The sequence below is a fragment of the Dasypus novemcinctus genome, chromosome X (genome assembly GCF_030445035.2).
Source record: "Dasypus novemcinctus isolate mDasNov1 chromosome X, mDasNov1.1.hap2, whole genome shotgun sequence".
Taxonomy (NCBI): Eukaryota; Metazoa; Chordata; class Mammalia; order Cingulata; family Dasypodidae; genus Dasypus; species Dasypus novemcinctus.
Genome location: NC_080704.1, coordinates 45,061,629 through 45,088,312, shown reverse-complemented (window position 1 = coordinate 45,088,312; position 26,684 = coordinate 45,061,629).

Here is a 26,684-nt window from a genome sequence, read left to right as displayed (position 1 = left end):
ATTTAATAGGTCCTGAAATCCTAGCCATCAACAGAATCCTCTTTTGGAAATTCTGAGTCACGTGCAAATCTTCCAATTCCAAAGCCCACTTATCCCACTGCATCAACCTGAGATAAGCAACCACTGCCTGCAAACTGAAAAAAAAAAACAAAAAACCTTTCAAGAGTTAGTGTGCTTTGGGGATTTCTTACTGCAAGGAGATATAGAGGGGATGGGCAGGTGAGGGTCTTAGAGACTCCAGGCTGGCCCTTTGAGGCAGGTGTTGAGCCCTTGGGTAGGGGAAACAAAGGCAGGGAACACAAGCATGTTCGTGCTGATGGTTGTGCTGCCGTACCGTCCCAGGACAAGTCCGTGGAGACACTGGATAGCTGGGGTGCTAGTCTCAGACTCTGTTAGGATGGCTTTAAAGTTTTTTCCTTTCTTAAACCTGCAGAAACCACATTATTTTCCAAGGTCCCTGTCAGTAGCTGGAATTCATACCAATCTGCTGAGTCGGTACAAAGTGCAGAATTGATGGTACAGAAAGGCATTCAAAAGCCTACAACCCTTTAGACCATGTCAACAGATCATCCATAGCCTCAACTGCAGAAACATTTCATTAAATCCTTGCAGTTTCTCCCCAAAGAGTAGAAATGCCCTTCTATCTTTTACAAACAGACACAGACCTGGCAGGATTCTCACTCCAGCTAAGACAGTGGATTTGCCTGAGCTAAGCTCTGGAAGGCGTTGCTTAATCTTCATTCAAGGACTATGCCATGGATACCCTAGGCCACAGAGTAGGCAGTACGCCATTGTGGCTGCAGGTGACGTGGACCATCCTGTCCCAGAGTGGACAGAGGCAGGCCAGTGTGTTACAAGGCCATATGCCCAGGGTGTCAGGAAGCTCTGAGGATGCTTCACAGGTAGAAAAATGACCATGAAGGGCCATCCAGAGATGGAGGCAATTGTGATGCCCCCCTCCAGCCCACCAAATAGTGGAGATAAGGCTGCCCTCACAGTTAAGCTGGCAAAATTTGCCCAGAATGGGTGAGATCACACATCTCTCGGATGAAGACCTTGCCAGGGACTGTGATTGCCTGACAGAGGAAGAAATGAGCCTCTCTCTGCCAACACCAACCTGAGCTTAAGTGAATGGAGGCAGTGCAGCCCTAGAATATAGTGGGAAATTAAGAAATGTGAAATTAATCAACCGAATGCCTTGCCTTGGGCTCTGTTTGGAGAAAGACTGTGAAAAGGCAGAAAAGTGAGACCTAGAGGAAGGGGCCGGCGGGGCCCACTGGACAACTCCTCGGGAGAGAGACGCTTGGCTCAGTGTCCTCTATCATGCCCGGTGAGGCCAGAGAAGAACGTAGGGCACACAGTTTAAGGAGACACTCACTCCCAGGGCCATGCAAGTGCAGGGTTGGCATATGAGAGGGCATGCCTCCTTAAATTTGGCATGTAAGGCACCTCACTTGCCTTGCCCTAGTCCCGGCCCCAGCAAAGAGGCCAAAGGCAGCAGCTCCGTACTTGGGAGGTATGTTTTGAATCCCGGCCTTGCCACTTCTTAGCTCTGAGACCTTAACCTGGTTCTTAAACTCTCTAAGCTCTATTTCCCACCTCCATAAAGTAGCGGTACAGTCCCAGTCTTCTCAGAGAGGGCTAAATGAGGACGTTGCTTGCAGAGAACCTTCAAGAAGTAAGTGGTTCTTATTAGCGAAATAAGGTAGCCTTTCTGCCAGGCAAGAACCCATTCAGGCTAATTTTAAAGCTGTTTTTCAAAGGCATTGTAGTGGATGCTCTGAAGCGCCATCCAGTGCCAGACCAAAGACCAATGCCCCGGCTGCGGAGAGGCCTCAGGTGTCTGTCTCCTCCAGGGACTGCCTCCATTGAAGAGAGCTGCCTCGTCCAGGGTCTGCTGCCTTCCCAGGGCAGCCTGCATCCGATGGCTGATCAATGGAGAGGTACAAAGGGACAGTCGTGAAGAGCCATCGCAGCTCCAAAGTGCCCCATGGGGTTGGCCAGGGCCTCTGTTGTGAATGCACTGAAGTGCAAGCTCTTCCTCTGCTCCAAGCCCGCTCCTCAATAAACTTCACTGCCTGCTAACGCCATCCCAGGAGCTGCTCCCCGGGGAGCCCAACCGGCGAGAATCAATCCACTCCCTTGTTCCATTTCTATACTCACAATAGGAATCAGGATTCTTCTGGTTGTAAACTTAGGCAAAAAGAACAATGCGTTGGATCACGGAATCGCGGGAGAGCTGAAAGGTTGGGCCGAGCAGGAAAACCGCTGGGTCTCCATACCAGAGACTCGAGTGCCACCTAGATGATTTCCTTCTCTCCTAGCTGTGACTCTCTCTCCCTCTCTGCACATTATTTGCTCTCACTGTGCAGACTGCTTCCTCCACATGGTGGGATGTGTGCTTCTGCATTTTGCATCTCAAATCCCAGGCCGCTTGGGAAAAACGGTCTTTCTCATTTCTAGGTTGAAAAGCTCCAGGGGAAGAGCTCTGATTGGCCCATCTGGGGTCAGGTGCCACCCTTGGGCCAATTAAAAAAGCCCACAGACCCTATTAAAAAGTGGTCACTCTCTTGGGATCCACCAGGTTTTGGGAGGTAGGGCATGAACAGAGGAAGAGGGGGAAGGAGAGCTTGGCAGATAAAGCAAAAGGTAGCTACTTGGGAAGAATTTTGTATATTTGTGGTTGCCTGGCTTCTGAACCCCCTTTCTCTGAATCTAGGTAGGAGGAAGAGCCCACCTGTCACTCAAGCAGCTAAAAATGCGTATGGCACTTACTGGAGCAGATGCTACTGTGCCCACACGTAAGCACTTGGCACTTACTGCTCCCGAACATGCCAACACTTTCTCACTGGAAGCACGTGGAACTCTCCTTACAGGGAAGGCTGGCCAGGCAGGGAAGCTGACGTCCCCTGGGAGTTAAGGTCAGTGTCAATTCCCTCAACCAATGACAGAAGGGAATTGGTGGATCCATGCTCCAATTGCCTCACCCCTCAGGCAGAACAGTTCCAAGAGGATCTCTCCTGTCTTCCTGACAAGAATGAGCCCCAGTTCCCCACAGCATGGGCCTCCTTGGGTTGCTTGTCCTTTACCAGCTTTCCTATCTCAATATTGCACTTCCATATGGGTGCTTTCTGGGATCATCTTCCAAGCAAAAACCTTGCACTCAAGGCCTTACCTCAGGGATTTCTCTTGGGGGTAACCCACAGTAAGACTCTTGCCTTCCCAACATTCCTGGTGGGTAGGTGAGGCACATGCGACTTGGTCTCGGTCAGTCAGATGTTCCTGCCATAGATTTGAATCAGGAGCTAGAGAAAGTGGAGACACTTATGAGGCTGCCACACCCAGTTTCCAGCAGATTCCAGCAGACACCAGCCACCGAAAGAGTCAAGGGTCTGTCATCTGCTGATGTTCTCGTTGGCTTGGGTCTGATCCTACCTGCTTCCCAAGTTATTTCATCAGCTTTTCCTGCAACTTTGTGAGTTGCCTCATAGGGCTCTAGCAATTCCTTTCATGCTCCAACTAGCCAGACATTGTTCCAAACACTCACCAAGCCACCATCAGCTCCTGTGGCCTCCTGTATCGTTTGCTCATAAGCAGAGAATGTGCTCATCAGGCTGGTGGGGCTGTTTGGCATCACTCTGCATTCGTCTTATTCGTCATCTGGTTTGTATATTGAAGTCTGTTGAGCTGAATCCGTGAGCAAGGTGGGATGCCGATAGCATCCGATTTCTGAGATGGCCAGGCTGAGGAGCTGACTGTCACCAGTGGTGAATGCACCAGGATGCCACCTCACGGGGTGGGGAGGCTGGATTCTGCCTGGGCGACCAACGGGTCTTTCCCAGACATCACTCCTCCGTGTCACTCCAAATGGAAGCCCTTCGTATCCTTGAAAGAGCAGCGTTAAGCTTCCCACCTGTCACCCAATCAGGTTCACGTGTGAGCTTCCCTCTTCAGAGCAAGACAGCAAGTTCAGTGAGCTGGGGAAGAGGCCAGGAGGAAAATCTCTCGGAGGCTACTCACCAAGAGGAGAGTAAGGACAGAAAGCTAAATGGGGGAGCTTTGAGCTGCCACTAGAACCTCTTTGGTGCAGTGAAGAGAACAAAGGGAAAATATATTTGGATTCTTCTGCCTTCTTCCTGGTCTCGATAAAATTAACACTGCTAAATGCCAGATTCCACTGACATGCGCCAAAGAAGCTTTAGAAGGGAAGCGGAATGGGAGCAGAGGGGATGGAAGGGGAGGAGAGAAAAGAGGGGTAAGCTGACCTCATGATACCTCAAACAAAATCCTCTTAGTGTTGCTCTGGGGTTCTGGCATCTGCATTCCCTTTCTCCAATGAAAAAAGTGCCCTGTAACTTTACCCCCAGCAAAGAGGGTGAAAATAGGAACAAAGGAAGTTCCCTTGCTGCCTTGCTGTGACTATGGGAGGTGGGTCAGAAAGGCCCTCGCTGGCTGAAGCTCCATTTACACACGGACACACTCCTCCCTTGTTAATATTTGCATTGAACAAGCCATTTTTTTGTGCTGACATTTTGCATCTGGTTAAATGCCAGCAAATCCAGAGAGATGTGGTTTTGACCTGCGGTTCTGCCCTTTTGGACAAGCATCGGATGCTGTCGTACTTGCATTCTAAACCCTTAGATTCCACATTTTTGGAATTTTTCACCTCGGATATTTTTAAAAACTGGATGAAATGCTTCAGACTTAATATGATCTCTGCTGAATATTTAATTGAGAAATGTTGTTAAAAAGGCATTTGGCTTAAACGATCTAAATGTATGCATAGATATTTCTTGTCAGACAGTAAAGTGGCTTTGAATAATTTTTGTTATTAGGGAATTAAGGAAAATTTGCCCTAAAATGTTAAATTTAGTATTTTTTAGAGATCATGGCTTTGCTAAATTTGAGGGAGAAAGTGTTGCTGAGAATTACTTTAAAAAGTCGAGGGGGACAGGGCAGTGCAGTGATGCAACTTTACAGGCTCTGGAGATGAAAAAAATTAAGAGTTCAAATCTCATGTTCTCTACTCACTATGTCTCAGAGATGAGGAAAATGAGGCTCAGAGAAGTAAAAGACATTTTCTGTGCTCTTGTGGCTGGTTGGTGGCAGAGCGGGTACCGCGTCCAGGGTTTGCAATGCCAGGTCTTTGATTCTCACGGCTGTGAAGCAGGTGTGGAGAGAGGAAGCTGGCCCATTCCTTTTCTCACTGTTTTTTTCCACGAGCGCTGCACAGTGGTTCTGAGACCGTGCCCTGTGGCCATAGCCTGGCCGTCAGCTATATGGACATTTGGCTAAAGCTAGGCCCCTTCCCCAGTGTTGGATCTGGGACACAGGGAGATTAGTTGTATCCTCAGTTGGAGGTTTGATTCGGGAAGTGATGAATGGCTGGTGCGGCCAGGGGCCAGTGGCCTGGTAGACCAGAAGGTCTTGACCCTGGCTCCAAACCTCCTAGCTCTTGGCTGCAATTTTTCCACAGACCTCCCTGTGCTGTGTGTCCTTGGGGCCTTTGAACTACCCTGTCTTCCTTACCTGAAATCCCCTACTTTAGGTAGCTCTGGAAGGTTCCTTTTTCTAAAATCGAGCAATCTCTGATTCATTCCAGGACAGTTAGCTACCAACTTGCTCTATAGCAGATCCTATTTTCTCAGCAACTTTCATTACAAAGTAAGAGATAGGTTTTCCTTAAAAGAAGAAAAAGACTTTCAATAGACTGAGTTGCATGCATTTTGGTTTATGAAACTTTAGAATGAACTATGAACAACGTCGGAATTTTAATTCTTGTGGGTTTTGTTGTTGTTGTTTTCATTTCTTGGATCTGAAGGATTTCTTCCATGCTGACAATCTCCCAGCTCCACATTCATAGGTTCTGTAACTTGACTCCCTACCCTCAGCATCCAATCATCCACTCATTCATTTGTTCAACAAACCTTGAATACCTGCCAGGCACCTGGTATTTTATTGTGCTCTGTGGATTCAGTGATTAATAGGAAAACTTCTCATCCCCCAAGGAACTCAGCTATTGGGCGAGACCGATAGGAAATTAATGAGTATAGCAGAATAGAAGGGTTCTCGTAGTGGTGTTCGCAGGGTGGTTTGGGAGAAGGGGCACAGAGAGTGGGGGAAGGGCAGGTTCTTCACTCAGCTGAAAAGAATTGGGGAAAGGTGGTCAGGAAACTCCTCCGAGAAGTGAAGCTTGAGCTGACCCCTGAGGGCTAAGTATGTCAGTTCAGGTCCTCCAGGAAGCAGACAGCAGGATGGAGTTAGAGGCGAAGGAGATGTCACACCTTGGAGGGTCCAGGGGGAAGGAGCAGGAGCAGGCCGGGAGTACCTTCAGACAGAGAGGCTGGTCTGAGCCCTGTGAAAGGAGAGGGAGCAGGGAAGGAAGGAGTGAGAAACTCTGAGCGGGAGCCGCAGAGCCAAGCCTGTGCCATCAGATAAGCCGCAGGTCAGCAGGGATGGCCCTGCTCTAGTCCCCCTGCCGGGCTCCATCACTGGCTGGGACCCGCCTGGGGTGCATGTTACCTGGGCAGGAATGTCGCTGGTGGATCCTGGAGGTGCGGCTGCCACTAGAGGCTGTAGCTCTTGGTGCTCCTCACGGTACATTCTCATTGCAAGGAGGGCCGGCCGGCCCCCTCCCATGGCTGCCACACTAAATGCAGTTTCCCTTGATGGATAGGGTGGCAAAAGGTGTTTCTGGAAGAGGGAACAGCAGGAACAAAGGCCTGATGGCAAGAGTGAGCAGGGCAAGCCAGGGAGAAGAGTTAAGTTGTTCTGTAGGATGTCTGTGAGCCAGAGAGAATTTAAACTTTAGTCCCCAAATAGGGGAGTCGCCGAAAAATTAAAGAAGAATGATGTGACCACATCTTCTTGACTAGGAGTGTAAAATGTCAATTAAGGCTCGTCCAAGACCACTGGATGGAACGTGGGAAAGTGTGGGCTATGGTGTGGAACACGGGACATGGGGTGCAGCGATGCCCGGAGATGTACTCGCCAGATGCAATGGATGTGACATGATGATGGGGGAGAGTGTTATTGGGGGGGGAGTGGTGGGGTGGGGGCGGTGGGGGCGAATGGGGACCTCGTATTTTTTGAATGTAATATTTTTTTAAAAAATGAATAAAATGAGTAGAATTTGGGAAAAAAAACACACCATATAATCAGTTTTTAAACAGACTAGGTCTTTTCCTGGGCTCTTTGTTTTGTGCCACTGATCTGTTTGTTTACTTTTGTACCAATACTACCTTGATTTAATAATTGATGCTTTACAACTGATTTTAATAGATGGCAGGGTTAGTTTCTCTTAATATTTTGTCTTCATAAATATTTTATTTTTTTCCTGTTTATTTTTTCAGATGAACTTTTGAATCATTTTAAATTTCAAAAATGGTTATGTTGGGATTTTTACTGGAAATGTACCAACCTGATAAATAAATTTTGGATGAATTGAAAAAAAAAAAAAAAAGGCTCGGCCAAGAGATTTATACTTTAAGGCTCCAAATGTGTGACTTCTTTATCATGGCTAAAGGCTAACATGTACTGAATATGTCTTGGGCACTACATGCTCAGTGTTTCACATAACTGGATGGGAAGAACCACAATTAGTTTTCATTTATTGAGCACCGAATGTGCAGCAGGCAGTGTGAAATCCCATGCCTATAGTAACTCATTTAGCCCTCACGACAATCCTTACTTGGAAGTTTCTGTTATGTCCTCACTTGACAACAGTGGAAACTGTGGCACAGAGAGGTGAAGCAACTTGCCTGAGGATGCTCAGCTGAGAAGTGGCAGAGTCCAGATCTGAACCCAGACATGCTGTCCCCCTGCCTGCACTTTCAGCCACAATGTTCAACTGTTTTGCCTCAACATGTTGACTCTCTAGAGAAGGGTGCAAGTGAAAAATTGCTCCATAAATCCCCATCAGTCTAGGTAAGCAGACTACATAGAAAAATGAAACATGCCGGGGCAGGGTGGTGGGGTGGTGGTAGGCTCCTGGAGACATGATCTTGCCTGTGAAATGACAGCCTGTCAGAGGGCACTTGGCAACTGTACCTTCAGAGGTCTGAATGTGAGCTGTGGAGACCTGTGGACCTGCTTGCTCCAGTGCGCTGGACTTTTTGGGAAAGCCGGATCTGGCCCTAGAAGGCTGGGGACCAGAACCTGCTTCATGCGTGGGGAATTCAGAAAGAGGAAGGGGCAGCTGGAGTCACCTGTGAAGGCAGGTGAGGGAGGGGGGAAGGGCAAGCCAGTGGGCACATCCAGCATGTGGAGTGGCTGGTGTGCCCTACAGGGGGTAGCACTGCTTCAAAGAGACCCTGCCCAAGAGAGCTGCCTGCTGGAGGGAGGGACCCAGCAGGGGGAGTCAGTGGGGTGACCCAGTGGTGAGCAGGAGTTGAGAGGGTGTCACGTGAGGTCAGCCAGAGGATGTACCACTCACCCCCAACGGGCGTCCCAAGCACCCTCAGATGCTCCTGACAAGAGGACATTGTTTGTACCTGTCCCCGGGGAGAGCATGACAGTGGGATGACTGGAGGCCCTGTCAGGTTATGCTTGTCCTCTTTTCTCTCATCCCTCTTCCCTGACTCCAAAGCCTCAGGGAAGGAAGAAGGATCTAGAAAGAGCCAAGAAGAGGGGGCTCGAGGAAAGAGAGATGGAGGAGAAGGGAAAGGATAGGCTGTTCTCCCCCCGTCCCCAGGGTGAGTCCCCAAACCTCTGTTTGGGCCTGAGCGTTGGAGCCTGGAGTCTTTAGAATGGGCTTGGACTGGGCCATTTAGTCCCCAAAGGTGACTGAAAAATATGGAAGCTGATTAAGATGCCACGGCCTGGAGCAGGAGGAGCTGATGGCTACAAGTGTGAAGGGAGGTGGTGGAGGAAAACGGTCTGTTTCCTATTATCACCCCCATCAACTTCAGCCCATTTTGTAGGCTGGTGTTTCATCCATCTATCAACCAGTAACACATACATTTAATCCTTTGAGGGAGGTGATGGTATTATCCCTATTTCACAAATGGGGATGCTGAAACGCAGAGATTTTAGGGCACTTGCCCCCCATCTTTACATTCAGAGCTTGATAATTTGTTAAGGCCTTTCCTTCTTGGTGAACTTCACAACCTTAGAATTCCTTAAGGCATAAAATAGGTGAGGCCCAGACTCATGGTGAAGTCAGAGGAGGTTCCGAGCAGGGGTAGAAGGGGACACCCTGGACAGATACCTACCTGGCTGTGGGGCCTACCTGTGGCAGGTGGGCCGTAAGTTGGGGGACAGTCTTACCTGCCTCCCTGATGACTCAGCCTCAGCTGGTGATGGGCACGTGGACGCCTGGAATGACTTCGCCTCCGGTTTCCATGGTGACAGATGCCAGCAGGCTGTGGGAGAGGCGTGGTAGGGAGGGCTCCCGGGCGGGGTTCACGGCTTCCCTGGAAGCCCGCCTCTCTGCAGGCCTCTGGGAGAATGAGCCCTTGCCTTCCTTGTTTCCCATTTGGTTCCCTTTGTGCTATGTTATCATGTACACACGAGAGTACACTCTAATGCACACGCCAGCTTATGCAGACCCACCCATGCACACACATGCAAACACCTATGCACACAGATGCAGGTGCACAGACAAGCATATGCACACATGGACGCGCACGTGCTCAGACCCCAATGCCCACACACGTGCACGCACGCATGCATATAGGTGTGCAGACGCACACACAGCACACACACCCCTGCACCCACGTGTACCCCCTGCACACACACACCCACGCAACTGCACACACACGCACGCCAGACGATTTTCACTGGAGTCCGGAAATCAGTCTCCTGACCTGATAATCATACCTCCTCCGTGAGTCAAAGAGACATACCGAGCTCACAAGGAGGCATATTTTCCTTCCTGAGGTAACTGAGTGTTTCCCCCTGAGGAAATGATTCAGAAAAAAAAAAATGTGTCCTTCAAAACTCAGAGCCTCTTGAAGAGAAATTTCTTGCCAAAACATTTGTTTTCTTGACATGGAGGCAAGTGAAGCAGCCCCTTCCCTCCCCACTGGCTTGATCAGTAGAGCCACTCAGCTCCAGGCCCTGGGAGCAGGGGTGCCCTTCGGTTCAGGGGCTTTCACAGGGCTCTGCCAGAGTGGGTGACTGTCCTGCCGAGGAAGACTGAGCCACTGAGCATCCTCCAGCAGAGTCCACACGGCCATTGACTCCCTCTTCCAGCCCGCCTCTCCTTCATTCTTCTTAGGGTATGTCAGATGCTCCCTCTCAGAGGAACCCTTCCTCCTCAAGTAAATCCTGGAGGGAGGCTCTGAAGCCTGTGGCTAGAACTGGAAACTCCCAAGCCAACTGTGGACATAGTGACAGCCTCTCTTGCGCCAAGGGGGCTGGACACTGTAGCCAAGCATTGAACACCAAATATGGACGTGAAAGAGCAGTTGAAACTGCTTGCCCACTGTTGAGTAGTTGGCTGCACTTTGAGCAGCCAGTCTGGTGGGGCTCCACTGCCTTGTCTGGCCTGGAAATCGATGTGTCCATCAAGGCTCAGGGCCGAGCTGGGAAGGGGCCTTGGGCCTGGAGCTCCCTGGGAGAAATGATCACCCAAGTCATTTGGGAAAGCTACTTCTGGCTTGTCCAGGAGGCCTTTTGATGTGTCTAGTACACCAAAGATTGCAATTTGAAGTCCCAACAATTTATTTTGTTGGCTATCATGTAAAAGACCAATAACTGGAGAGAAAAAACTGTTTTAATTCAAGTGACATCTCAAGACGAAGAATGAAATCAATTCAGTGTTATTAACACAAATTGATCAGGTCTCCCCATTCTCCTGCTAACCGTTGAAAGAAAGAGAAAGGAAGGGAGTGAGGGAGAAAGGAAGACAAGAAGAGGGAAGGAGAGAAGAGCAGACAAAAGACAGAAGAGAAGAGGTGAGAAAGAGAAAGGAGGAAGGAAGGAGAGAGAGGATGGAGGGAGGGGTGTGAGAACAATCAACATGGACTCTCTTTGGTGTATATTAAAATCAACCTAGTAAATTTTTTAATGTCCATACTCGCAAAAATGCTGTGCCCCGTTTGTCTTGAATACATGACACTCTTGGCCTAGTGTTTTATTCTCTGGTTTTTGACAAAGACATGGTACCAAGATCAATGTTTTTCTAATGAAAACAAAAACACAAACAAGAAAGAAAAGCTTAGGGCAGTCTTGTGATTAAATGGCTGCAGATATGGAATCTCAGTGTTGGGAGCAATAGGGAGGGGTGGGGACTGTAGCTTAACAAGTGCATATCAACATTGTGGAAAGAGGACAGTCACTTTTCAGCTCCAGGCTGTTGTGGTTTTGCGGAACACAGGGTCTGTGTTGAAAGATCTTATTTTTTTTTTTTTAAAGATTTATTTATTTATTTAATTTCCCCCCTCCCTTGGCTGTCTGTTCTTGGTGTCTATTTGCTGCGTCTTGTTTCTTTGTCCGCTTCTGTTGTCGTCAGCGGCATGGGAAGTGTGGGCGGCGCCATTCCTGGGCAGGCTGCTCTTTCTTTTCACGCTGGGCGGCTTTCCTCACGGGCGCACTCCTTGCGCGTGGAGCTCCCCCACGCGGGGGACACCCTTGCGTGGCACGGCACTCCTTGCGCGCATCAGCACTGCGCATGGCCAGCTCCACACGGGTCAAGGAGGTCTGGGGTTTGAACCGCGGACCTCCCATGTGGTAGACGGACGCCCTAACCACTGGGCCAAAGTCCGTTTCCCGATCTTATTTTTTTTAAGAGATTCTAAAAATGAAGAATTTTATGTGAAATATCTGTTTTAAATGTTAGAACAGTTTTTTAAAACACATTTTAGATCAAATAAAACATATCAGTAAACTAAATGCATTTGGGGGCTTCTGGTTTGTCATTCGTGTCCTAAAAGGACAACTGAATGATAAGAAATGAAATGTGACCTTCATTCCCCACACCTCGGTCCCCACCTCAAATCCTCTTTTTTTCCCCTCCAGGGGGTGATATCAGTAACAGAGAGAGGCCGGTGTTTTAGACTTAGCATGGTCAGGGCTTTTAAATTAAATAAAATGAGCAGATTTTTAAAAAATTAACAGTTTTAATATATGGACCCCACGTTCTTTGGCCCTCCTCCCACCAGGGGGTGGAGTGTGTATCCTCTGCCCTTGAATCTGGATAGATTCTGTGACTGCTTTGACAAACAGATTATGGAGAAAGTGCCACTACCTGACTTCTGAAGTTACAAAGAGGCCATGCAGCCTCCTCCTGATTCCCTTGGGAGATTTCTTGAGTGCTTGCTCTTAGAAAGTTCAGCTTCCGGTAGCTCCCTTGCAGGACTCCCTCTCAGAACCCAGCTGCCAGGTCACGAGTAGCCCAGGCCACACGGAGGTGCTCGGCCCACAGCCCCAGGAGGGCTCCTGGCCGGCAGCCAGCACCAGCCCTGTGAGGGCGCCATCTAGGACATCCAGCCACTGGAGCTCTCAGAGGTCTCCAGCCCCAGCCACTATGTGGCTGCAAGCACTTGAGAGACCCCTAATGAGAACTGTTCAGCTGAATCCAGCCAAGAGACAACAAGACTTGAACCCAAGGAACATTAATACTGTTGCTTCCCGTCACTGAGTTTTTTTTGGGGGGTGGGTGGGTTTAGTTATATGGTAGTGGTCCCTGGAACCAGTGTTGACTGAGTCTAAGCATGCGGGCTGAGAATTGGATCTCCCCTGCACTGCGGACTCACTTATTGTTCAACTCTTTGGTCTTTTTTTTGGTTGCCCCAATTCTCATGGTGCTGGAGGGAGGAACGAGGCATTCCTCGGGAGACCTAAGCCTCAGCAAGCTGGGAGGGTTGCCAAGCAGACTGTGGGAACCCCAGCTCAGAGCAGCCGCTGTGTGAGGCAATTAAAACGTGAAATTTAATCTTTAAGAAAAGAGCCTGACTTTACCTTTGCATCTTGGAGATTTGGGATGCAGAAAACCTGTCAAATCCCTTCCTCTCCCCAGCCCTGATCACATTTCTATCTTATGTTTGGACATAGGACTCAGACTTGTGTACACATGGAGAGCAGGGGCTGGTGCCAAGTACACAGAGCAGCTCAGAACTGCTGTTTCTCCTCTCAAGAAAAGATGACAGGGAAAAGGGAGAAAGAAAAATAGATGGCAAAGAGGGGAGGGAGGGAGAGAAGAAGGTGAGAAGAAAACAGGGAAGGAAGGAAGGAAGAAAGGAAGGAAGGAAGGAGGGATGGAAGGGAGGGAGGGAGGGAGGGAGAGAGGGAGGGAGGGAGGGAGAAAGGAGCAAGAACGGAGAGAAGGATGGGAGGAAGGAAAAGAAACCAATCGTCAAGGTAGCACTGCGTATTTTATTTCCTGTTTCACTGAGGTATTACCTTCATCAGAAGCAGATGTACTGAATCACGTCAAACTCTACCTAGGCAGGAAGCATTGGTTTAATTTACCCAGGTCACGGCAACTTTATTGTCATTCAGCATGTGAAACTGTTTGAACTTACAAGGAGTAACCCAGCAACAGCAATTACCCCACGTGTCCGTTGTGTTTTGACGATACAAACACAACCGGAATGGAGTCTCGTAATTTCACAAGGTGACAAAAACTGGGATTCTGCTGTTTCACCTCCACCCGAGAATGAGCAGTGGGGCACAGGTAGGCCGTCTGAATCCACAAATTTCTCTGGCCCGTGTGCAAGGCACAGAGACCCCTCTCCACCCTGCCGAGGCCCCTTGCCCTCCTTGCAACCTCGGGACCACAGCCAAGGCTGGCCTTGCCGCCAGCCCCATCACGCTCTTTTGTCTGGTGAGAGCACACACCCTGCATTTCTTATCAGATTTACCGTGACAAGGGCCAGGAGAAAAGCAAGATGCTGTTAAGAGTGCGTCAATTCAGACCCCACTATTCAGAAATTTGGATTTATATTTTTGTCACAGAGAATCAGAACTGATGTTAATCTTCGCACTACCCTTGAAAAAGAATTCATTCATAATAGTGCGGCAATCATATATAACATTTGCTTGGTTCTGACTCTGAACCAGGAACTGCCTGGAGTGCTTTTCATGGATGTCTCATTTAATCTCCAAAGCGACCTATGGGGAAGCTCTTATTATCCTTTCTATTTGGTAGGGGGCGATTTCGCGGCACAGAGAGGTCAAGGCTTGGCCAAGGTCACACAGCTATTGAGTGGGAGAGCCTGGATTTGAACCCAAGCAGTCTGATGCAAGAGCCACATTCTCAATCTGGTGTGTGAAGGCAACTCTCGGCTCAGATGAGAATTCAAATGGCTTCTCAGGACTCGAAAATAATTTTAACGGTACCCATTTCTGTCCTTGGAAAAAAGAAAGTGACCCAATCGATGATTCTTATCCATTCATTAAATCAGAGCTGCCTCTTCATTCAGGGATGACATGGAATGAATAAAACTTCATTTCTTTCCAAAAGACCCTCAAATTCCGACTTGCCACCCTTTTAGACTGACTTTCGGATGATTATTCAGACACTGAGGTTTTTCTCCAAGGCTGGGGAGCCTAGACTAATCACAGCTGCATTTGAGGGAATCACTGGGGATGGAATCTTTCAAAGTGCTGGCTCGATTGGCAATCAGGGGCTAGCCCGTGTCATCAGCTGCGGGCTCCGGGGGCCGCTCCATGACAGGCTGAGAGCCCTCGACTCCCACTTGTGCTGATAGCACATTCGGCGGCCACTGGAAGGTAGCTGGAACCCAGCAGCTGCCTAGAGAGTCTTGGAGATGGAGGCAGCCGAGTCATCTCATGCTAGGTCAAGGCAAGATGGAGCTAAAGGAGAATGGAATAGTAAGGTGGCAGCCGGGTAGGGTGCATTTGGAATCATGAATTGTGCCCAGACAAGAGCTGTTCTTGAACTGTTAAAAAAAAAAAATCTCCCAGGCCTGCCAGCTGATGCTAAAACATCCTGGCTCTATAACCCTGCAACTGTGCAAAAAGGCGGAGAGTTGCACTGTTCCCTACGAAGAAATTTTCAAGTAAGGGGATAGGAGAGGATGTGCCTGCAAGCGGTGAAAGGTTTTCCTTAAGCCATTTTCCTTCTGACTGAAAAAAGAAAAATCTAGATTCCCAGAGCTATGCAGTATTAGGGATCGTCTAGTTTGGTGCTTAGTGTTGCCAAATATCCAGATTTCTTTTTTAAAGATAAAAATGCATGGTTTCTTGTGAAGTTGCTTGATTTTTAAAAGCTGGGTTAATGACGACATTTTGAAAAAGCCATGCAGGCCCAACGAAACACACCCAAGGACCTCATTTGGCTTGCGGGCCTCCAGTTTGCAACCTTTGGCGAGTCCTCCCCTCTTGTATAGGTGGAGAAACTGAGATCCAGAGCAGTGAAGAGGCTGCTCACTTGAGGAACAGCAAATGGCTTTTCCGCACTGGGGCTGTAAGCAGGTGTTCTTTATGTGCTGTCCCCCGCTCCCCACCCCCTCCTCCCATCTTCCCACTGGTCTGCCGTGTTCCCCACCCACCCACAGCCTGTGCCTGCAGCTCTGAGTCCCAGGCTTTCCCAAAACTTTGAGAGGCCACTTTGCCTATACAGGCTGGAGCTACTGAGGACACCACCCTCTGGCGCAGCCCCCGACCAATGACAACAGGAAGTAGGTGTACAGATGGCCCAGCTCCCTTGCCTCTTGGGTGGGATAACTCTGAGGTGTGTGCTCTTCTACCCCCTTTCCCAAAGCATCCCCAGGAGATTAAGCACCAGTTGTCCACAGGGTAGCTGGATTAATAATGAACCCGTTACGGGCTGCCTTCCCTACCATGTGTCACTGCTCACTGTTGCTGCTGCTGTTTCCAGCATTCCCCAGCTAAACCTGTTTCCCTGGAAGTTTGTATCAGGGTCTGCCATGAGCCTGGGTCTGAATCGCTGTGAGGTGTATAAAGAAAGAGTCCCATCTCCGGGGTGCCTTCTGACACAAATATTACAGTTATAGGGGTGGAATAGTTCTCTGTCCTAGATACAGGTGACCAGTGGACAAATGTTGGGCCAAATTAAAAGTGACTTGTGTTAATCAGCCAAAGAGATGCTGATGCAAAATACCAGAAATCTGTTTGCTTTTATAAAGGGTATTTGGGGTAGAAGCTTCTAGTTACCAGGCCATAAAATATAAGTTACTTCCTTCACCAAACTCTGTTGCCACATGTTGGAGCAAGATGGCTGCTGACATTCAGGCTTCCTCTTCCTCTTAAGGCTCCATGATCCCAGCTTCTTCCAATATCATCAGCTGTAGGCTGGCATAAGTCTCATCTCTCTCCTCAGGCTCATTTCTGTCTGGGCTTAGCTGCTCTGGTCTCCCCACAAGGCCAGCTGTTAGGCTATCAGGCTCTCTAGGCTTTATCTCTTTCCCTGGGGCTCAATTCTTTCTGGGCTCAGCTGCTCTGTCCTCTCCACAAGGTCAGCTGTAAACTATTAAGCAAATTACTCACCTCTCTTCCTGGGGCTTCTGCTGTGTCTAATGGAGCCTTCTCTCCTCCTCATGTATCTGCTTCTCTCTGTGTTTATTTCCCAGGGCTTCAGCATCCAAAATGCTAACTTTCTCTTCTACTATGTCATTTTCTTTGTGAGTCCCAACTCACCAAGGGAGCATGGACTCAGTATCCTGCTGACATGGCCCAATCAAAGCCTTAATCATTATTTAATCAAGTAAAAGTGAAACCTCTGAATCCAATCCAATCTAATACGTCCAGAGGAACAGACCAGTTAACAAACATAACCCAATATCTATTTTTGGAATTCATAAACAATATCAAACTGCTACATGGCCCTTGGTTCTAGGAAGGCCAAGGGAAGAAGACAGAGGAAACTGTGTGTATCTCTCCATGGCCTGGGGAAAGTCTGCAGGGGGTGGATACTGGTACAGCCAAGCCCAGAAAACACCGTTCTGCAACCATGTCCACGTTTTCAGGCAGAACCGTGTTTTCTGGATGTGGCTGCACTAGCATTTCCCCTTACAGCCAGAGTCTTTCCCCAGGCCAAGGTTGGAAAACACAGTTCTGAACATTCCGGCTCAAATGATTGCAGGGAGCATGTCTCCGAATGCCACTTCAATGCAAAATAATGAGCATGCCATTTCCATTTAATAATACTTTTATTAAAAGTAAAGTTCAATTCAGTCAGGGGAAGAAGCGGGGAAAATTATCTTCCCGTTTCTTTCTTTTTTCCTCCCTCCTTCCCTTTGTTCCTTTCCTCTCCTGTCCCTGCAGCATCAGGAAAGAGAGGCACCAGCCTTTCTGGCTCCAGCATCAGCTGGATGACACCACAATGCTGCGGCCACCATTTAACTCATTCTTGTCCAAGTGGATGGTGCAATGAAAAATCCTAATTGTGAATTTTCTCACATATCCTTCAGACTTAACATGGTAATGGTAAACCCTATTTAGGGGATCTTAACTTTGCTAGGCCATGGGAATTCTGGCATCTGGTGAGGCATACAGACCTATACAATGTACTAAGGAAGAATAGTTTTAAACACATAAAATAAGATAAAATAAAATATGGAGGATCACAAAGGAAACCGATTAGACTGAAACACAGTGGTAAGAATATTTTTTTAAAAACAGGAATGTCATAAATGCACATTTTACTAATGCACTAAATGGGATCTTGCGGCAGCTCTAATAAGTGCCATAATTTCCAAGTAGCGATGAACACACACTATATTTCAAGATACCTGCAACAATTTGAACAAGATGGGAAAATAGCTATGATTTCTCTCGGTGATAAACTCATAGATACTGCAAATACAACTGTAGACATGCTAAATTACAGCAAGAGGTTAATGAAAGTAAGCACGTGATTTTTCCCCCATGCAAACTGGCAGACACCCCTGGGGGACCAGTGACCCCAAATATTAACCCTTGTAACATCAGGAGTGGAGTGGAGAAAGACATTCCTTTGCTGCCTTTTGGTTTCTAGGGGAGATGTCAGGCTTGAGTCTTTCTGGAAAATTGCTCAATTGTCCCTGCAGCTACAGTCTTAGCAACCATTTATTAAAGACCTACTGTGTTCCATTTATTGACCTGAAAATGCACTCAGGTACAGGGAGGTGGTTAGTCAGATACCTCAGTTTGTAGCACACAATGACCTCTGGGCCGTGCAAAGCTCTGTTTATGTTTTATTCCAACATGCTCCCCCCATCATCTCCAATTCTCACTTCTCTTCCTGTCCTCATCCCCTGCACACATCCTCCCTATGTCCTTGGAATGTGTCCTTATATCTGCATGCATCCGTGCAAAATAGACAATGCCGTTTTGTGAGCGGGCTTTTAGTTTACCTGAGTGGTATCGTGCAATAAATCTCATTCATTTTTTTACCTTCTTTTGCTCTGCACCATGTCAAGAGATGTTCCCGTTGCTGTACATCAATTTTGTGCACCGCTTCCTACTACTGGGTGACATCCTGTTTTGTACATCCACCTTCTTTTTTGTACCCTTTCCCCTAAGGATAGACACCCAGGTGTGGTCACCAGCTCTCTACCACAAACAACAGCTCAGTAGACTTCCCAGTAAAGGTGCCCTTAGGAATTTGTGCCCATGGCCATTCCTCTGGACTGTCCACCCAGGAGGGGGTCACTAGGTCATAGGGCACGTGCCAGCTCTATTTCCCTAAGTCCTACCGACTGACTTTTAGAAAAGTGGCACCAGTTTACATACCCACCAGCAGTACATGAGATCTTTCCTGTCCCCATAATCTTTAGCAACACTCGGTAGGTTTGCCTCTGTAATGGTTTGCCATTTTGATGGTCATAAAGTGTCAGGCACTTTACACCCTGGAGCAGATGCTTTGGGGGCCCCATGGCACAGCTCCTCTGTCTATCTCTGAAAAGTTGCCACAGCAGTGATGGCCTTTCCATGTGAGTTCAGACTCCCACTGAAATAGTCTCATCTCCAGCAGGCAGCATGCATCTCCCCAGATTTTCTGCCTCGAGGCCTTCTCCCAAAGGAGGGGAACTGCTGAAGCTGGAGGCCAAGCCCAGATTTATGGCAGAGGCAACTGTGCTTAGGGGAATGCTAACTCACCTGATGGGGAATGAACCCCCAGCCTGCCCTGTGCTAGGAGGCATCCTGTGTTTCTCAGAGGTCCTGGTGGGATCAAGCCCCCATATCCTATAGGAAGGACCTCCATAATCCATTCTTATTATGGGTTCCCCTGCCTCCCTCTCCTTGCTCCCTCATTCTTGCTCCCTGATATCACTTCCCAAATAAACTATCCACACCTTTGGGGCAGGCTTGAATTTCAAGGTCACCCAGTCGAAGACATATACTTTGTTCCAAATCTCTACCACAACCCTGTGGGATTGATATTAACCCCTTTAAGAGAAGCAGAAATAGGCCCAGAAAGAGTAAGTGACAGGCTACAACAGCTGGCAAATGACAGGGTGATATTCAAGGCCATGTCTTTCCATCATTCTGTCATTCAAATATGCTTTGTCCTTGTGAGATGGGCTTTGGAGAAGGCCAAAGGGAAGGCTGGGTCTCAGCACCTGAGGAATAATCTGGTTGGCAAAATAAAACAATATACATGAAGCAGTTGGAGATGAGTATAATTCCTTCTCCATTTATTTGTTTATTCACCAAGGACATATTATGTGTCTATGGTGCCCAGCACTGGACATACAGCAATAGATAAACAAATAGAGCAGGGGATATTGATAAATAATTATATTGATGATTGCAGTCAATTATCTACACATTCTTTCCACACTGCTTCCCTAGCAGTCTGAACTGCATTTGGCTACATGGAACAGAGGCCTAACTCCAGGGGTTTAGCCACAAAGGCATTTATGTTCTGTCTTGACATTGGCAGCCTAGGCCTGGAGCATTCACTGAAGGAAATCATCGGGGATCTTGACTGCTTCTCACTTCTTGATCTGTCAACCTTATGTGGTCACAAGATGGCTGTCCGACCTTCGGACTTTGTGATCATGTTCCAGGCAGGAAGACAGCAGAAGATCCAAAGACAAAAGACAGAGGGTTCATGCCTGTCAAGTCTTTCCCCTCAAACAAACTAAAACCAAATAACCTGGGAAGTTCCACTCAGCAATTTCTACCCACCTCTCTTTGGTCAATAGTGGATGACGTGCTTGTGCAGAGCTGCAAGGGAATCTGGGAGCAAGTACTTTAATCAGCTACATTTTCACCCCAACCAATATTGGGATTCTATCAGTAGTAAGAAGGAGAAAATGGCTGTGGGTAGGCATCTCGCAGTGTTGTGCACCAATCTCTCAATTTACATTTTGCATGAGCTCAGAAAAAAGTCACCAAGCATGGGATGAGGGGATATCTGTGCAGCTGGGCACCTCGACTTCTCATCTCCTCTCATGCCATCCCCTCCTGCTGACATGAAGAGTACTTGCCAATGGGTCTGTAAGACCTCTGGTTGATAGAGGTTGAGTGCGGAGTCACACATTTTCAATCACATGATAGAGAGGTGTTCTTGTCTCTCTAATCACTTTTCAAAGCCACAAAGACCGCCTCTCTCCAGGATTCATGCAGCAGATGCCATGGGTACCCCACTCATATCACCTGACCAATCCTGTGTATTTTGACCTGATTTCCAACTGCCAGCACCTGTATCTTGCAGGTTTTCTGTGGCAGTTGTTGCTCACTTTGCTTGAGTAGGCTTGGGGAATTGATGCCCACCCCTTCCCTGGGGCAGCCCTCCACCAATGACCATTGGGAATCAGTGGATAAATACCCCAAGCCCCTCACCCCTCAGGTAGCCTAACTCTAAGGCACTTCTTCTGTGCTATCTCCCAGAGTTCCCTGGAGAGGGTAAGCTCCATTTGCCCACAGTGGTAACTGGCTTGGTAACATACTTCTTGTTGACTGTCTTCCCTTCCTTTTCCCACTCCCCTACTCCCTTCTTGGTATTTTTGAAATAAACTGCATGTGCTTAAATTCCTGTCTCAGGATCTGCTAAGTCAGACAGGTCATTTGTTGACTCACGGACTTGATGGTCTTTTTTTTTTTCTTTTTTTAAAAATTATTTATTTATTTTTAAAAATTACATTAAAAAAATATGAGGTCCCATTTAACCCCACCGCCCCCACCCCCCACTCCCCCCACAGCAACACTTGCTCCCATCATCGTGACACATCCATTGCACCTGGTAAGAACATCTCTGAGCATCACTGCACCCCATAGTCAATGATCCACATCATAGCCCACACTCTCCCACGTTCCATCCAGTGGGCCCTGGGGGGATCTACAATGTCCCCTAGTTGTCCGTGAAACACCATTGATGGTCATTTTTACCATCAGTGTAGATTATGGGAGAGGAGAATCCACGCTGCCACTTTGTGTAGCCATTGAGGGCCACAACTTGGTCCCCCCACAGTGGTCCTGGACATCACTGCCCACTGTCTCCTGCACCATAAAACTTCCCATTAGCACTCTGCCATGAATGCAACTAACTTGCAGTTTCTGGCTATCTCTGTTCATATTTTAAGGAGAGAGAATCTGGCTCAGTGGGTTTTTTCAGTTTTGTCTTATTTTGTTTTATCATATGCTTACCCCCTGGGCAAGTCGGTTATGGCCAGAGAAGTAGAGTCAGGTGGAAAAAACATGGCTGCAGTGTGCATTGGAAGCAAAGCCTGTGGGTAAGGTGGGCAATTTTTAGAGAGCAGGGACTGTGCAGACCTACCAATAAATGTCCACTGATGTTGAAGCTTTCTGCCAATTCTAAAACAGAGCATTATTAGCACTTACAATGACAATGAACAGGAATGAGATGCTATGTAAATGTGGTTAGTTATGGATAAATCCATATCCTTATAAATGTGAAAGGACAGCTCACTGTGAGGATGGACTCGTTGTCAGGGAAGATAAAATTATTGTAGATTTTGTTCAAGGAAGGAGCCTCCACAGATCTGGGCTTCCTGCAGGTGAAAAGAATTATGCATATGGAAATGAATGAAAGGGGAAGAAAAAGTATTGCCTCTACATGTGGCGAAAATATTATAAATAGATCTTAGGCAGGCAATAAGATGAAGGCATTTCGTGGGTCTGGGCTTCTAGATCTGTAACCTGTCTGTTCTTATCAAATAGATCAGTAACATCTAGAATCTTCTCACACCAAGTCAAGAAGATATGACCTTCCTCTTTTGCTCTCCAGGGTGTGCTAGCCTCCTTTGATAGGACATGTCACTTTGTGACTCTGTAATAAGGTCAAGAGCTTACTTGGATTTTTGTGTAGCAGGTTAAATACTTTTGGACCTTCATTTCCGGGCAAGCCGTGTTCTTTCCTTGCATCCATCTGCCATTATGGCCCCCAGGAAGGGGAAAGGCATGTGTCTTCTTGGAAAGGAAGAGGCTTTGATAAGGCAGAAACTCCTTCCAGACAGGAAGGGGAGAATCGGCCTCTTCCAACCTGGCTGGAGGATGGGAAATGGAAGAGAGACAAAGGTAGAGAATGTGCAGAGTTAGACTCCTGCCTCCCCATTCTAGGCTGAGATCTGCAGGTTGGGGGAAATAACAGTGATAGTGGGGCTCTTGTGCTCCCTGTTCAGAACTCTGAGAAGTGGAGACTCCCAGGCAGGGTGGCCCCATGGCCACCTGCTTTAACCATTTAGCCGACAGCTGGGTAAAAGTGATAATGTCACCTCATTAGGTAGTGTTCTGGTGCTCTACTGCTGTGTAACAGGAGCATCCCCAAACTTAGTGGCTTAATACAATGACAGTACTAATTTTGCTAGTTAATCTGCAATCTGGGCAGGGGGACAGCTTGTCCCTGCCCCACCTGACATCAGCTGGGGAAGCTCGAAAGTTGGGGGCTGGAATGATCTAGAGGTTCACACCTTCATACATCTGGCACTTGATGCTGGCTGTCGGCTGGGAGCTCAACAGCCTCTCCACGTGTTCCTCACAACATGGCGACTGGGTTCCAAGGGCAAGCATCCCAGTAAGACAGGCAGCAGCTATATTGTCTTTGTATGACCTCGGGACTCAAATGCATCACTTCTGCCACAGTCACAGCCTGGTATGGACTAAAGAGGAGGGCACACAGATTCCATTTCTAGAAGAATAGTATGAATTCTGCATTGTAAAAAGAGCATGTGGGAGGGGCATACTGAAAAATATAACCTGCCACAGTCAGAAAGAGAAAGAAATAAGATTGAGCCACTACCTGGAGCCACCCTCAACTTTCTGTTTGTGTAAAAGGGGTCTGTAAGTTCCCACAAGTCCCAATGGGATTTCAGAAGACAACTAAGAGTCATTCTGGGGAACTTATTAGAGAAAGTCGCAGCTGCCTGACCCAGGGGCTTAACGGGCATCATGCCACACCTCATGGTATCTACAGAACCATGAAGAAATGAGATTGGTCCCAGTCACCCATGGGAGATGATTGAGTTTCCTGAGAACTGAGTAAGGCCAATGGTATGAATTGGGGTTAGATGAGGGAGTTAGAGAGCTGCAATAAAAAATAGCTGACAAGAAAACAAGTGGAGGAGGGGCAAGATGGCGTCTGAGTGAGTGCACCTCATAATTTCTCCTGCAAAGAAGTGGCTGAGTAGGGTTGGAGTCCTGCTGGAATGGGCTGTTTTGGGTGTTTGCAGGGCAGGAGGTGTCTGGACGTTGATTTGGTGGGACGGTAACAGAGGAGATTCTTGCAAGAGGTAAAATTTTGGGTCTCTTGCACAGAGGTCGGAGGTTGTGGGTGGGACCCTTCCCCCTGGGGCTGGCAGCCCGACTGTGGCAATTCCTGAAGGCTTTGCTGTGCTGGGGTGTTCCCAAGCCCTGAGCGGGCTCTTTCAGGGGCTTGCAGGGCGAAAGGTGTCTGGATGTCAATTTGGTGAGACAGTGACAGAGGACATTCTTGTGAGAGGTGGAATTTTGAGTTTCTGACTCGGAGGTCAGAAGTCGTGGGTGGAGCCCCTTCCCTTAGGGCTGGCGGCTGGGCTGCGGGTGATCCCTGGGATCTTTGTTGTGCTGCAGTGTTCCCAAACCCTGAGCAGGCTGTTTCAGGGGCTAGCAGGGCAGGAGGTGTCTGGATGTCGATTTGGTGAGACAGTGACAGAAGAGATTCTTGCAAGAGGTGGAATTTTGGGTTTCTGATATGGAGGTCAGAAATTGTGGGTGGGACCCCTTCCCCTAGGCTGGTGCCCAGCTGCGGGGATCCCTGAAGGCTGTGTTGTGCTGAGGTGCTCCCAGGCCCCGTGTTTACTGGATGCGTGGTTCCCAGGTCTGTGTCCCCTAAACCCTGGTGGCCCACGCTTCAGAGACTCACACACCTTGAGTCTGCAATATCACAGACTTCCCACCCCCGAATCCACCACGCCCTTGGCGTTTGTGTTTTTTTTTTCTCTCTCTCTCTCCTTGAACTTGGAGGAGTGTACCAGCTGACTTGGGGAGAGTCTAGGAAGAAAGGAGAGGTGAATCTGCTGAGAAAGCCCAATTTACCTAAACGTCCTGGGATAGGAAACCTGGTCTGGGAGAAGGTGGAGTCAGAAAATCGATTAAACCTCTCCTAGCACACCTAAGGGGGAGGGACTGTAGGGGGTGCTATCCAAGCTTCCAGCAGCATATTTGGGTTTCTGGTGAGGTGTAGGTGATCTCACACTGGAAATAAAGAGCCATAGTCTCCTGTGTTGAGTTGGTTCAAGAAGGACCTACTTGAATCTCCTACCAGACCTCTCAGGCAGCTTACCTACTGCCCTGGGAGAGAGAAGTGAGGAAAGGACAAAGGGGGAAGGTCAGATCCCTAAGTGTATTATTTAACTGCAAAGAGGATTCCTAGCTTGAAATCTTGGTACTTTTTTTTTTTTGTCTTGGTTGCTAATATTGCATTGTCTCCTGATCTTTTCTCCCTTTTTATCCCCCAAGGTCCTTTTTCATTTATTTAGTTTTTTTTCTCTTTTTCTTTTTCTTGCTTGTTTCCTCCCTTTTCTTTGCCCCCTTTTTCTCTTCTCTTTTTTTTCTCTTCTCTCTTTTTCCTCTTATTTTATTTTCTTTATATAATAGGTGCTACAGGGAGCGCTTCACACTTGCTGCGTTTCCTCATCCTCCATTTCCTCTTTTCTGTGTCTATTGATTTTGGCCACCTACACGATCTCCTTTCCCCCACATCTATCTATCCTCCATCATCTACTGTTTCTATTACATTCTGCTTCCCTTTCTTTGGCCCCCAAATTGTCTGACTTTTTATTTCTAATACGTTTGTTCTGTTTGCTGTCTTTTATCCACTCTTGATATTATTGTCTTTCTTTTCTCTTTCCCTCTCTCATGAAAACACTGGCCTTTTAATTCATACTATATTCCTCCTCATATTCAGTTGACTATCTCATTATAGGTACTCTACTTTCTGCTATAATTCTACACAAATTACATGAGTCTAATATCCATTCTCCTAGATCTCATGACATTGTTGCTCTGTTAACATTTATTACCAATACTACTTTATACATTTTTTTTCTTATTCACTTTGCTTTCCCTGGGCCTAATATTTTCCTTCAAAGTGAACTTAGCCAGCAACAAGAAAATAGAGTAAGAAGAACAAAGTGACAAAAGGAAGACATAACCCTTACGCATGAACAACAACTAATTAATCCCCAAGACTAGACAAAGAAGCTAAGGAACTGATTATACTTGTCAAGATAAAATGATGACCAGACAACAACAAAAAACTACAAACCAAACCAATAATCAGGAAAATATGGCCAAATTCAATGAACAAACTAAAAACCAGGAAGGAGAGCAGAACACTGGACAAGTAATTGAAGATCTCAAAACATATATTAGAGACCAACTTAATGAAGTAAAGGAAGAGATTAACAATATGAAGAAAACACTTGGATAGGAAATTGCAGACATATGCAAAAAGATAACAGATATGATGGTGATGAACACCATAGTCCAAGAAATCAAAAATACACTCTCAGCAAATAGCAGCAGATTAGAAGAGGCAGAGTAGAGAATTAGCGATGTGGAAGACAGTACATCTGAAATCAAACAGATAGTAGAACTGATTGATAAAAAGATAGAAAAATCCAGCTAGGACTTAGAGACCTGAATGACAATGCAAAATGCAGAAACATACGTATTATAGGCATCCCAGAAGGAGAAGAGAAGGGAAAGGGGACAGAAGGGGTGTTGGAGGAAATACTGGCTGAAAACTTCCCAAATCTACTGGGAGGGATGGATGTACATGTCCAGGAAGCACAATGCACCCCAAACACCATAAATCCCAACACACCCACCCCAAGACATATACTTGTCAAATTATCCAATGCTCAAGGCAAAGAGAAAATTCTAAAAGCAGCAAGAGAAAAGAGAACCATCACATACAAGGGAGGCTCTATAAGATTAAGTGCTGATTTCTCCTCTGAAACCATGGAGGCAAGAAGGCAGTGGTATGACATAGTCAAGGTACTAAAAGAAAAATAAATTCCAACCAAGAATACTCTACCCAACTAAACTAGCATTCAAAAATGATGGAAAGTTCAAAATATTCACAGATAAACAGAAATTAAAAGAGGATACCAACAAGAACCTTCAAGAAATACTAAAGGGAGTTCTGCAGGAAGAACAAAAAAAACAGGAGAGGCAGAGTTGGAGGAGAGTGTAAGAGCGACAAAAAAGACAAAAAGAGAAGGAAAACAAACAAACAAAATATGACAAACACAAGTCCAAACAAAATATGGCTAACATAAATAATTCCTTGAAAGTAATAACACTGAATGTCATTGGATTAAACT